We start from the raw sequence: 9,771 nt of genomic DNA on the forward strand, positions 1-9,771 counted from the left end.
TGCCCGTGGTTTCATCCCCGCGTTATGAACTGCAAAAGCGTTGTGATTTCTTTGTAACAAAAAAATAATTCTAGCAGTAATAAAGCACGTCGGGTTCGAAAAGAAACGAGAATTGTAATTGTGGGGCAGAGCTGGGAGCGGAGGAGGCTGCCTGGCATCCTCCTCGGCACGGGAGCGAGGCCAGAAAGCGCTCATCACGCTGCGTCCCGTACCCCGGCTCTGGGGGAGGTGGAGACAAGCGGGGCAGAGCTGTACCCCCAGCCCCTGCCTGCTCAAGGGTGCAGGCATCCAGGAGAGAAATCCAGGCTTTCCGCCCCTTCAAGAGGAATGTTTTCCAAGTTTCCTTTTATGTAAGGTCCAAGAGCTGTGAAAAGCAGCCCAGGTTAAGAGTCAGGACAGACACCAGCAGAGTGGATGCCTGGTTTCTGCGAATGCCCGCTGCCAGGGAGCCAGGCTTCCCCGTGTCTCTCCCCGTAATTAAGAAGACCGAACCTGTAGCTCCCCGAGGGCTCTGCAGAGCTGCTGGGGATGGACAGTGCTTGAATTCACACTCATTTCTCTGGCTCAGTTCCCTAAAGCAAGGTCACTCCGAGCCTGGGCGCCTGTCCATCCCCAATCTCCCTGCAGTGCTGCGGGGTTGCTGCTCCGTGCGCTGCGGAGCTGCTCCAGCGCTCTCCCGCGAAAATAGTGGGGCCAGGCCGTGGGGCAGAGTTCCCACACCACATCATTAGGGAGCACTTCCCTTCTAACTCGGGGGGGTCAGGCATTGTTTCGGAAGGGATGGCTACTGGCACGGTTTCCAGCCCAGCGCCTTCATCCTCGCATCCAGGAAGCGGACACGTTTGGCTCCTCTCCTCCCTGTGGAATCACTGCCCTGCGGTGCTGCAGCCCGCGGGCGCCGGAGCCCCGTGGTGGGGCTGACGCTGTTGCTGGAGACGGGAGGCAGAGGTACCTCATGAACAAGGTCTTTGGTTTATTTAGCCGGCAGGCTCTGACCTTGTCAGGCAGCTCAGTTTCCTAACAGCGTAGTATGAAAGGTTGTGCTCCTGCTACTGGGTTAAGTGGTGGATTAAGAGACTCCTGCAACGCACCATGTTGTTTCGACCTTTCCAAAGTGAAACCCATCTCCTGGGTCTCACCTTTTGCAGCCTCCTTGGTACACAGCTTTGCTTACTGGCAAGTGCAAGCCCTGAAGGTTTGGACCAAGCCCAACACAAAGTGCTGGGGACCCATCCCTGCCCCCTGCACGGTCATTATTCCCCTTCCTGCCCTTGCTCTTCCCTTGCTTCACACCACGACATCTTGGAGAATCACAGTGCCACCCTCGGCGAAGGCTCAGAGCTGACGTGGTGTGAGGTTGGCTGGTCCCTTTTGGTCAGCGTTGCGGTGAACAATCAGAGCTTTTAAACCGGAGCAGATACACAAATGGGAGAGAAGGGGCACAATGCTGGGGTTTGTTTTTTTTTTTCCAGTTGCATTTGGACCTTGTATCTCACGCTGTCTCACCTCAGCCCCCTCCTGCTGCCTGGAATCCCACTGATCTCCTGCAGGCAAGGTGAGTCGTTCCTCAGAAATGAGACAAAACTGGGCTCTCCAGCCAAAACCCCTGCCTTGCCATTTCTGCTGGGCCATCAGCGCCGCAGGGAGCGGAATGACTCGACCACGGCTCTGAGCCAAGCTCTGCGAAGGCTCCTGAGAGCTCCTGAGAGCTCTGCCCAGCGAGCTCAGCTGCTACCCTGGGTCCTGGGGAGCCACAGAGCGGGGCGAACCCGGAGTGGGCGCAGAGCATCCCTCCTCGGCAGAGCAGGCGCTGCTTGGGGGGCTGCATCCGGAGGGGCATCCCTGCCGGGAGCTGGAGACCATCAAGGACAACTCCCAGTGTCTTAGTGGCCCAGTCCTGCTGGGGAGACTGGCATCCTGCATGCCCCAGGCTCAGTCGTCCCGTGTATTTTCTGTTCTGCAAAGTTTCGGGTCCTGCATGTGCCGCGGGCTCGCGTCTGCTGAGCCCGCCGCAATCTGCATCCCGGTTCCAGGCACCTGTAAGGATTTTGCTCACAGACTTTTGCGCCGGTGTAAAACCAGTGCCCTTGAGCAACGACCAGGGAACTGGGGCCCTTGGTGCACGCAAAGCTCTAAATCCACCCCGGGCCGCAGGAGACAGGCCAGAGAACTTTACTCAGTAGTGTGTACATCTCATTTATAACGGCTTAAGCTACAGCGCACGTTAAAAATGTACCCAGTCTTTGTTTGAAAACACACATCCCCGGCTGCCTGTCCTCCCCGCATTTCTTTTTTTCTTTTTAAGCACACACTGTAGCTAAAACGGGACTTGCTTCAGTTTCCAGCTGCGGGATTTTGCTCTGCCGTTTCCGTCAGAGCTTTCTGCCGTGCCCGTGGATGCGCAGATGGCACTGAGGGAACCGCAGCCCGTGGTGGACGTGGGGTGGGGATTTGCCTCCTGCGGCCACGTAACTCACGGGATGGGTGGCGGGAAGAGCAGCCGCTCCCAGGGACCTTCCTCTGACGTCTTGGGAAGATTCTGTTTTCCCGTCTGGACGGAAAGGCGTGTGATGACTCTGGGTTAGGGCTTCATGAACAGAAGTCCCCCCGCACTGAAGAATCCGTTTCCCAGGGCATTTTCCCCTGGCAAAATCACCAAGCCGAAAAGGAAACAGCAGGGCCCTGGGTAGGAGGGGGGAAGACTCTGCGAGGCTGGTTCCTTTATCACTCGGCTTTTCGTGGCTCGGTTTGTATTGCTCCTGCGCTCGCCGAGGCAAGTGGGAGAGCCTCAGTCATTCAAGCCCTTGCTCCTTTCCTCGGCACGGGTGACTAACGCTTCTGCAGGTGGAGATTTACTGGGCAGCTGCTGGGCTCCCTGCAGAATGGGGAGAGCCTTCTAATTTCTTCCCTTGGCCACAGCTTCCGTCTGCTCAAGGAGCAGGAATAACGAGAGAACACAGATGGAATAGCGTCCCTTGCTGTTCTCCGCATCCAAGAGCTGCAATACAAAGTGCGAGTTGCTCTTACGTGGAGGATGCGATGGTAATAGTTTACAGAGAAAGGGAGGCGATACCTCCGCGTGATGCTGCAAGTGGATGAGGCTGGAGCTAACTTCTGCGCCAAAGCTGCTTTTTCAGAGAAAAGCGCAAGCGTGATAGCACTGAAACACTGCAAATGTGTTTTGCCGAGTTGCTGGGGGGGTTCTTGTTTTTCCAGAAGCAAAACTCTGGAGAAACTCTTCATTTAGAAAATATCAAAACATTTTGAGAGGTGTGAAATAAAAAATCCTTTTTGCTTTTCCTTTCTTTGTAACCGAAGGGCTTCAGACAGCTCAGCAATGGAGGATTTTGTTCTTGTTTTATCTGCTCGCTGCTGACCAGAGCAAGGGACACTGGTCCTAACGAGGGGCGAGCGTCCCCGTAGCTCTACCCCGCTGCCGCTCTGCTCCTCACCTGCTCTCTCCTGCGCGGCAGGCAGCAGCCCCCCACGCTCGGTGTAGCCGTGTCAGCGGCGGCAGGCGGGGAGGCCGGGACCCCGCGGTCCCCACAGTGACACGAAGGGTGCTGCTGAAGAAACCTGCAAGTGAATTTCCAGATCTCTGCCACGTGGCCTTTAATCAGCGATTGCCTTGGGAATTAACAAGCCAGATCAAATGAAATAAGCTCCTAAATCCCTGGGAATTATCTTAGCATCACAAATAAGTCCGGTTGGTGTGGAGCAAAGCGAGAGGGAGCAAAGCCCGGTGGTGGTGAGGGGGCCAGCCAAGCCTGGCTAGCTGTGTCCCTTGGGGGCTTGGCCACCGGTGTCCTGTCAGCTCCTCCTCCTGTTGGAGAAAGCACGGAGCCGTCGCCAGGCGAGGAGCGGATCCCTCAGCCAGATCAGCCGTACCTGGGGGGCGTGGGGAGGATCCACGGAGACGCGGGTCCCCGTGCTGCAGACCTGCGTCCCGCTGGGAGCGGGGGTGAGGACACAGCACTGGGGTGAGAAGCTGGCTCATGTCCCACGTCAGCGTGGCCCGGAGGCTTCTGCGCTCTGCCGAAACTCGTCCGCAGAGGCAGGGTCGCTGGAGTGATCCCAGAGGGGTAAGTCAGGGTGTAAAACCCTGTGGAGACGCACGTTTATCTGGCCGTGTGCCGGCTGCCAGAGCCAGGCAGATGTTGCCGTGTTGGTTTCTCTCCTCTCTGCGAACGTTTTTGCTCCAGTGAACGCCGTTACCTTATTTGCCCTGGCACTGGAGGAAGAGCTGGCCCTGCACGAGGTGGGAAGCTCAAGGTGAGCTCCACCTTCCCAGGCCCCATCTTCCCGCTCCCCACAGCCCCTCTCTGCCTGGGGGCCATCAGCCTGCGGTTTCCCAGGAAGGCCCGCCTTGTACCCACTCCGGCTCCTGACCTCCCCCTTCTTTCCAGTCTTGAGCTGTGTTTGCAGAGCTGCCCGGTTTGTTAGCTCTCTGCAGATTGCATTAGCAGGCTGGTTTCCTCCCCTTGCACATCATTAAATGAGAGATGTTAAATAAAACCGGACCGCGGGGAGGAGGCAGAAAGGGCAAACACATCGCAGTAGGAACACACAGAGGAGGCATTTCGTTTAAGGAAAAGAAAAAAAACAACCCCAAACCTGTCCATAACTAAAATAAACTGCAGGGGGAATGAAGGCCTGTTTCCCTGTTATACAGAGGCTGCTTTACATCAGATCAGCAGCGCTGCAAGGGAGAGGGGAAGCTAGATTTGAGCTGCTTTGAGGGTCCAGCAAAAGGAGAGTCGCTGAGAACGGCCGTCGGGTGGCAATGCAGCAGGTGCAGCGGTTTAGCAGGAGGTTTAGACTGGTTAGACCTATACTGGGACATTCCTGCATGCACCGGGAAGTTAGGCTGGTGTACAGGCACCTCGTCTCAGGAGAGTTTACTCTCGGGTGGGAAATGATACGCCAGGAGCGGGCAGAGCTCTGGGCTGCGTCTCCGGAGAGCTGGGGTCGACTCCTGGCCCTTCCCTAACGTACTGCTGCTGGCTCAGCCCAGGGTCAGGCCCGCCCTTCACCTCACGTTCCCAGGGGCCAAATCTGTTTGCCTACGCCCTAGCTCACGCCTAGCCTAAGCCAGCCTGATCTCCAGATGAGCTTGGCTCAAACTCCCTGAAGATCTACGGTCTCCTGCAGGCCGTGGGCCAGAGAGGGGTTCCAGCTCCGGCTGCGGCTCCAGCTCCGGCTCTGGCTCTGGTTCTGTGCTGCTGGAAGCCCCCAGGTACTTCATCAGGACACGGAGCAGCCTGACCCGCTCAGATTTACGTCTCTGCTGAGTGCTTCTCTGGACAGGAGCCTCTGTCTCTCCTGTCTCTCCCACCCCCATCCAGCACATTTTAGGTGGCTGGGAACGGGGCAGAGCCTTGAGTGAGTCACTCAGCAGGTGACTCTCAGCTCTGGCTGCCGACCTGAGACACAGATCCTGGCAGAGACGAGAGGAGAGCTGAGTCACGGTCCCTGAAGGAAACCCAGGCAGTGCCTTGGCCGGGGCCTTTCCGGAGGGGAAAACGCTCCCATCAAGCAGACCCCTTTCCCAGACATCGGTGCTGTAATGATCGTCAGAGACAAGGCAAAACACACGTCCTCATTAAACCCAAGTCATCTCCCAAGCAGCAGTTTCGCACTTGCTATCCAGAGGTAAAACGATGCGTGGGGGGTGGCGGGGCGTTAAATACGTAAATAAACTGAGAGTGTTTGTTGTTCTGCTTTGGCAGCAGGAAGATATTTTGGTAACTGTTCATCAGGAATCAACACGTCACAGGGGAGCGAAACTGCAACATCAGGGCCGAACGGAGCACAGGGGATGTTTGAGGACGGCGCACAGGAGGACACAAACACGGCTTCAGCGAGTTTCTCTTTTCATTTTGCCCACATTTTCAAGGTCCTTTCCCTCCCTCTTCCACTCTCCCTCCTCTTTCAAAAACAATGATATTTCTGTGCTCTGTGCAACAAAATTCAAAGCCGTGATATTAGCAATTCTCTGCGAGGCCATTGTTCCGGCTCTCTCGGAGGACGGACAGTCAGGTGCGAGCGGAACGTGGCGCGGGAGCTCGGCCTCAGGCCAAGGATGGATCTCCCCAGGATTCCCCAGCCAAGGATGGCTCCCGCTTCTCCCGGCCTCCCCTGCTCCCAGCGCTCTACACCAGCAGGTGCCTGGAGCATTCCCGCACGCGCAGCCACAATCCACGCTTCTCTGAGACCCTCCCGCCCTCCCCTCCCGCTGCACGAGCCTCCCTGTACCCCGATTCAAAGCCCTTTGCACAGAGGAGTGGCACAGAGAGCTGTTGTGGAGCCAGCTTTTCAGACTACAGCCTTACGAAGCAAAAGGCGGAGACTTTGGGCCAGTTTGCGCGGCACGGAGGAGTGCTGGAGCACGGCAGGAGCTGGTGGGAATCCTGCACGGCGCCGAGCACCAGCACCGAACTGGCCTGGCGATGCTCGCAGCAGGAGCATCACACCCTGACACGGACTCTGCAGAGCTGAAGGTACCAAGGAAGAGATGACCGCAGTTTTTTAACATCATAATCTAAATATTTCTGTTTCCGTCTTTCCTGCTCACGGCCAGGTGGTTGCTCCCGGCTCTGGGCCGCAAGCTGCTTTTTCCTGTGGTGTTATTTATTAGGTGCTTCTGATATATCCTGCAGCCACAACAAAAAATACACTGCCACTGAAAATAGGGACTGCGAAAACAAACCATCCCAGAATTGCGTCTACACAGAGGCTGTTCAACCACGGACTGAGTTAATGAGCAGCTAATAAAAGGCTAAATTCTCCCATCAGCTATTCCGTATGTACAATCCACTGGTTTCACCGGGGGCCGGCTGTGTCCGTGGGCGCAAGGCCACATCCACTGCGGGAACCGGGAACGCAAAGCGCAGGGCAATCAGGGATTGCGCGGCTGGGACGGGGACGGGGACGGGGACGGGGACGGGGACAGGGTGGGGGAGCTGCACGGCTGTACAGATGACTTCGCGTGCCACACCGGTGCAAACGTGGCCCAGGGAGGCCACAACCACCCCCATCCCTCCCAGCCCAGTAAATCCAGCGTGAGCCACGTCTGGGGCTCCGTTCCACTGCTGGGAGTGCACCCGCCTGTTTCAAGCGCGGAAACTGGAGCTGGACTCTCTCCTATCTCCCTTCCTTCCAGATAACTTGTTGCTGTTTCCAGATCCGAATCAGCGGTCACATCATTTACAAACTGAGCCAGCGCCGTACTGCTGCCGCAGCCTCCTGCAGCCAGCGACGCCCCTTGTGTTTTCCCAAACAGCCCGAGGAGTTCAGCTCGACCTGAATTCCTCCTCCCTGGGACGTGTCTGCAGGTGCTTTATCTGGTGTCACAAGGCAACTTCCCCGGCACCAGGGCCAGGGATGTTCATCCACACGGCACCAGAGCCCGGCTGGGCTGGGTGAGCGGTGCAAAGGGCCATCAGTGCCCGTGGAAATCCGGGCCGTCGCCTGGGAGCGGCCAAAGACGCTCCTCGGCCGCTCCCAGAGCTGCTCGGCCATTGCATTCCCTGTCTTTGTGGTTCGTGGGAGCGAGGGGTGGCCCCTTCCAGCATGGAGCCCTGCACGCTTTCCCAGGATCAGAACAGGCTTGTGAGTGCCACCGAGATTTATGATGTCAAACACTTTTTATATTTTTTTCAAAGCCCCTTTTACGCTGCCTGGATAACTCGATTACCTGCTGATGGGAGAGTGGGAAGAGCTGTTTACTGGGAACCACCGACCAAGAGTTTGTTGGGATCAGAAGAAACCAGTAGGAGTGACCCACTGCCCTTTCCTTTGCTCTCCGCAAGATGCGCCGCAGAAAGCACGCCAGAGCCAGAACAACAGCGCGAAGCACGCCGGCAGCAGCAGCCCGACTGCCGCTCCGGCACCCAGCGCGCCCCGCCGGCAACAACTGGGTGAAAACAAGCGTTCTGTGAGCAGACCACACTGCGGGTGCACGCCGTGCCGCGACAACGGCCGGTGGCTGCTCTGGTAAAGGCAGCTTAGGTGAGAGCCAAAATCCTGCCTGCGGCAAACTTTCGGTCGCTGTGTATTGGTGCGGAGATTCAGATGTGGCAGCGGGGAATCTCACGCCGGTGACTTGGCGTACGGCTGTGGGAAGGGTACAGCTAAGGCATGACAAAGACTCTTAAATGGGATTTCAACGGGCATCCTCTCCATCCACTGTAAAAATTGCCATGAGGCACCTAACCAAACCCCTCGATAAAACCCCAAACGCAATCCCAAGACAAACTGTACCCAGAGATCTGGGTTAGACCGGTGAAAAGTGCGTGCCAGGCGCTCCTGACACCTGCAAGGAGGCCATTTGGGAAGAGAGCGGGCCCTGGCCCGCAGGACTCTCGATTCGAAGGCCACGGCAAAGCTCTCCCGCTGCTGCCAGTATCGTGCCATCTGGCATTGGCCTGCAGCCGCCTCCGGGGAGCTCGGTGGGACCTGGCCACTGAACACAGGAGGTGAAGAACAACTCCGGCTGGGAGGTGAAATGTTATTGCATCAACTGGCACGCTCCATCGTGCAGGAGGAGACCCTGCGCCTCGCACCGGCAACTACAGAGAGCGTGACTCATCCCCGTCCCTCTGCCATCTCGCCCACCTCGCCCACCTCTCCAGCTTCACCCACGCGTTGTAATCCAGCTGTCCGGGCCGGGGGTCCCTGCTGTGCCTCAGCATCGCCATCACTCCGCAGGAAGGAGCTGGGCCGTACCCAGCCAGCCCAGCGCCGCTCGAGCAGAACCGACCAGCACCTGACACCGCTGAGTTGATGGAAGAGAATAAGGGAAGCACTTAGCCACTTCTTAACTCCACACTGAAATTGGCAAAACCCCCATTATCCTCACGGTATTAAAGGGGAAACTGAGGCACAAAACGGCAGCTCCCAGTTCCGGGCCCCAGGGAGTAGAGAAGGAAAGGGCAGTCCCTGCTCTGAGCACCTTCGCGGGTGGATCTGGTTTAGGCTGAACCCGTTGCACTGTCCCAGGTACCCAGCGCATCCCACAGCCGACGGCACCAACAGGAAAGCGCTACGGAAATGCCAGCACTTGGAAAAGGAAAGACACGAACCCGCCAGCCCCTCGCTCCCCAAAGCTCTGACGATGATCTCTAACCGAGCGCTCAGCTGCTGCCTGTGCTGCCGGGATGTGATGTTCCAAAAGTGTTAGCAGCACCGGCTCACCCGCAGCATTCCTGACGCGTTAATTCCAAGAACTCGGGTTAAAACAGCCTGCAGCCGGCAGCGTGGGTGTGCGCCAGGCTCAGGGCTGGGTGGAGGCTTTCACTGTAAACCGAGCAACTGATCGATCCATCAATGATCGATCTCCTTATCTATCCACTTCTGAACAGAACTCCTTCCTCCTGCCTCTGCTCTCTCTTTTTCACACCTCTCTTACCAACCCAGCCCGTGACCTCAGTCCCACACTCACAGGGTTCTGGCCTTGCCGGACATACCGGAGGGAGATGAAATAAGCAGCCCAAGGGTATTTTTTTTCAGAAGCTAAGCATCTCCTCGCTTTTGGGAAGCTGTGCTCCGGATCTTTCACAGTGTAGGTCCCTGCGACCGCAGCCTCCGTGCTGGGAAGCGATCCCTGCTCCCCAGGGAATCTCCCCGCTCCTCTCTGCACAGCGCTTTTGTTCGCACTTCTGAACACCCAGCCACTTTCTCGGCAGAAAACCCTCCCAGTGCCACCTGGCTGCTTTTCCATTTCCCAGGAAGTTTCGCAGTGACCTGTGACACGGCCGGGACGCGGGGGGA

Source organism: Chlamydotis macqueenii, chromosome 28 (assembly GCF_036417535.1).
Source record: "Chlamydotis macqueenii isolate bChlMac1 chromosome 28, bChlMac1.mat, whole genome shotgun sequence".
In the NCBI taxonomy this organism is placed as follows: domain Eukaryota; kingdom Metazoa; phylum Chordata; class Aves; order Otidiformes; family Otididae; genus Chlamydotis; species Chlamydotis macqueenii.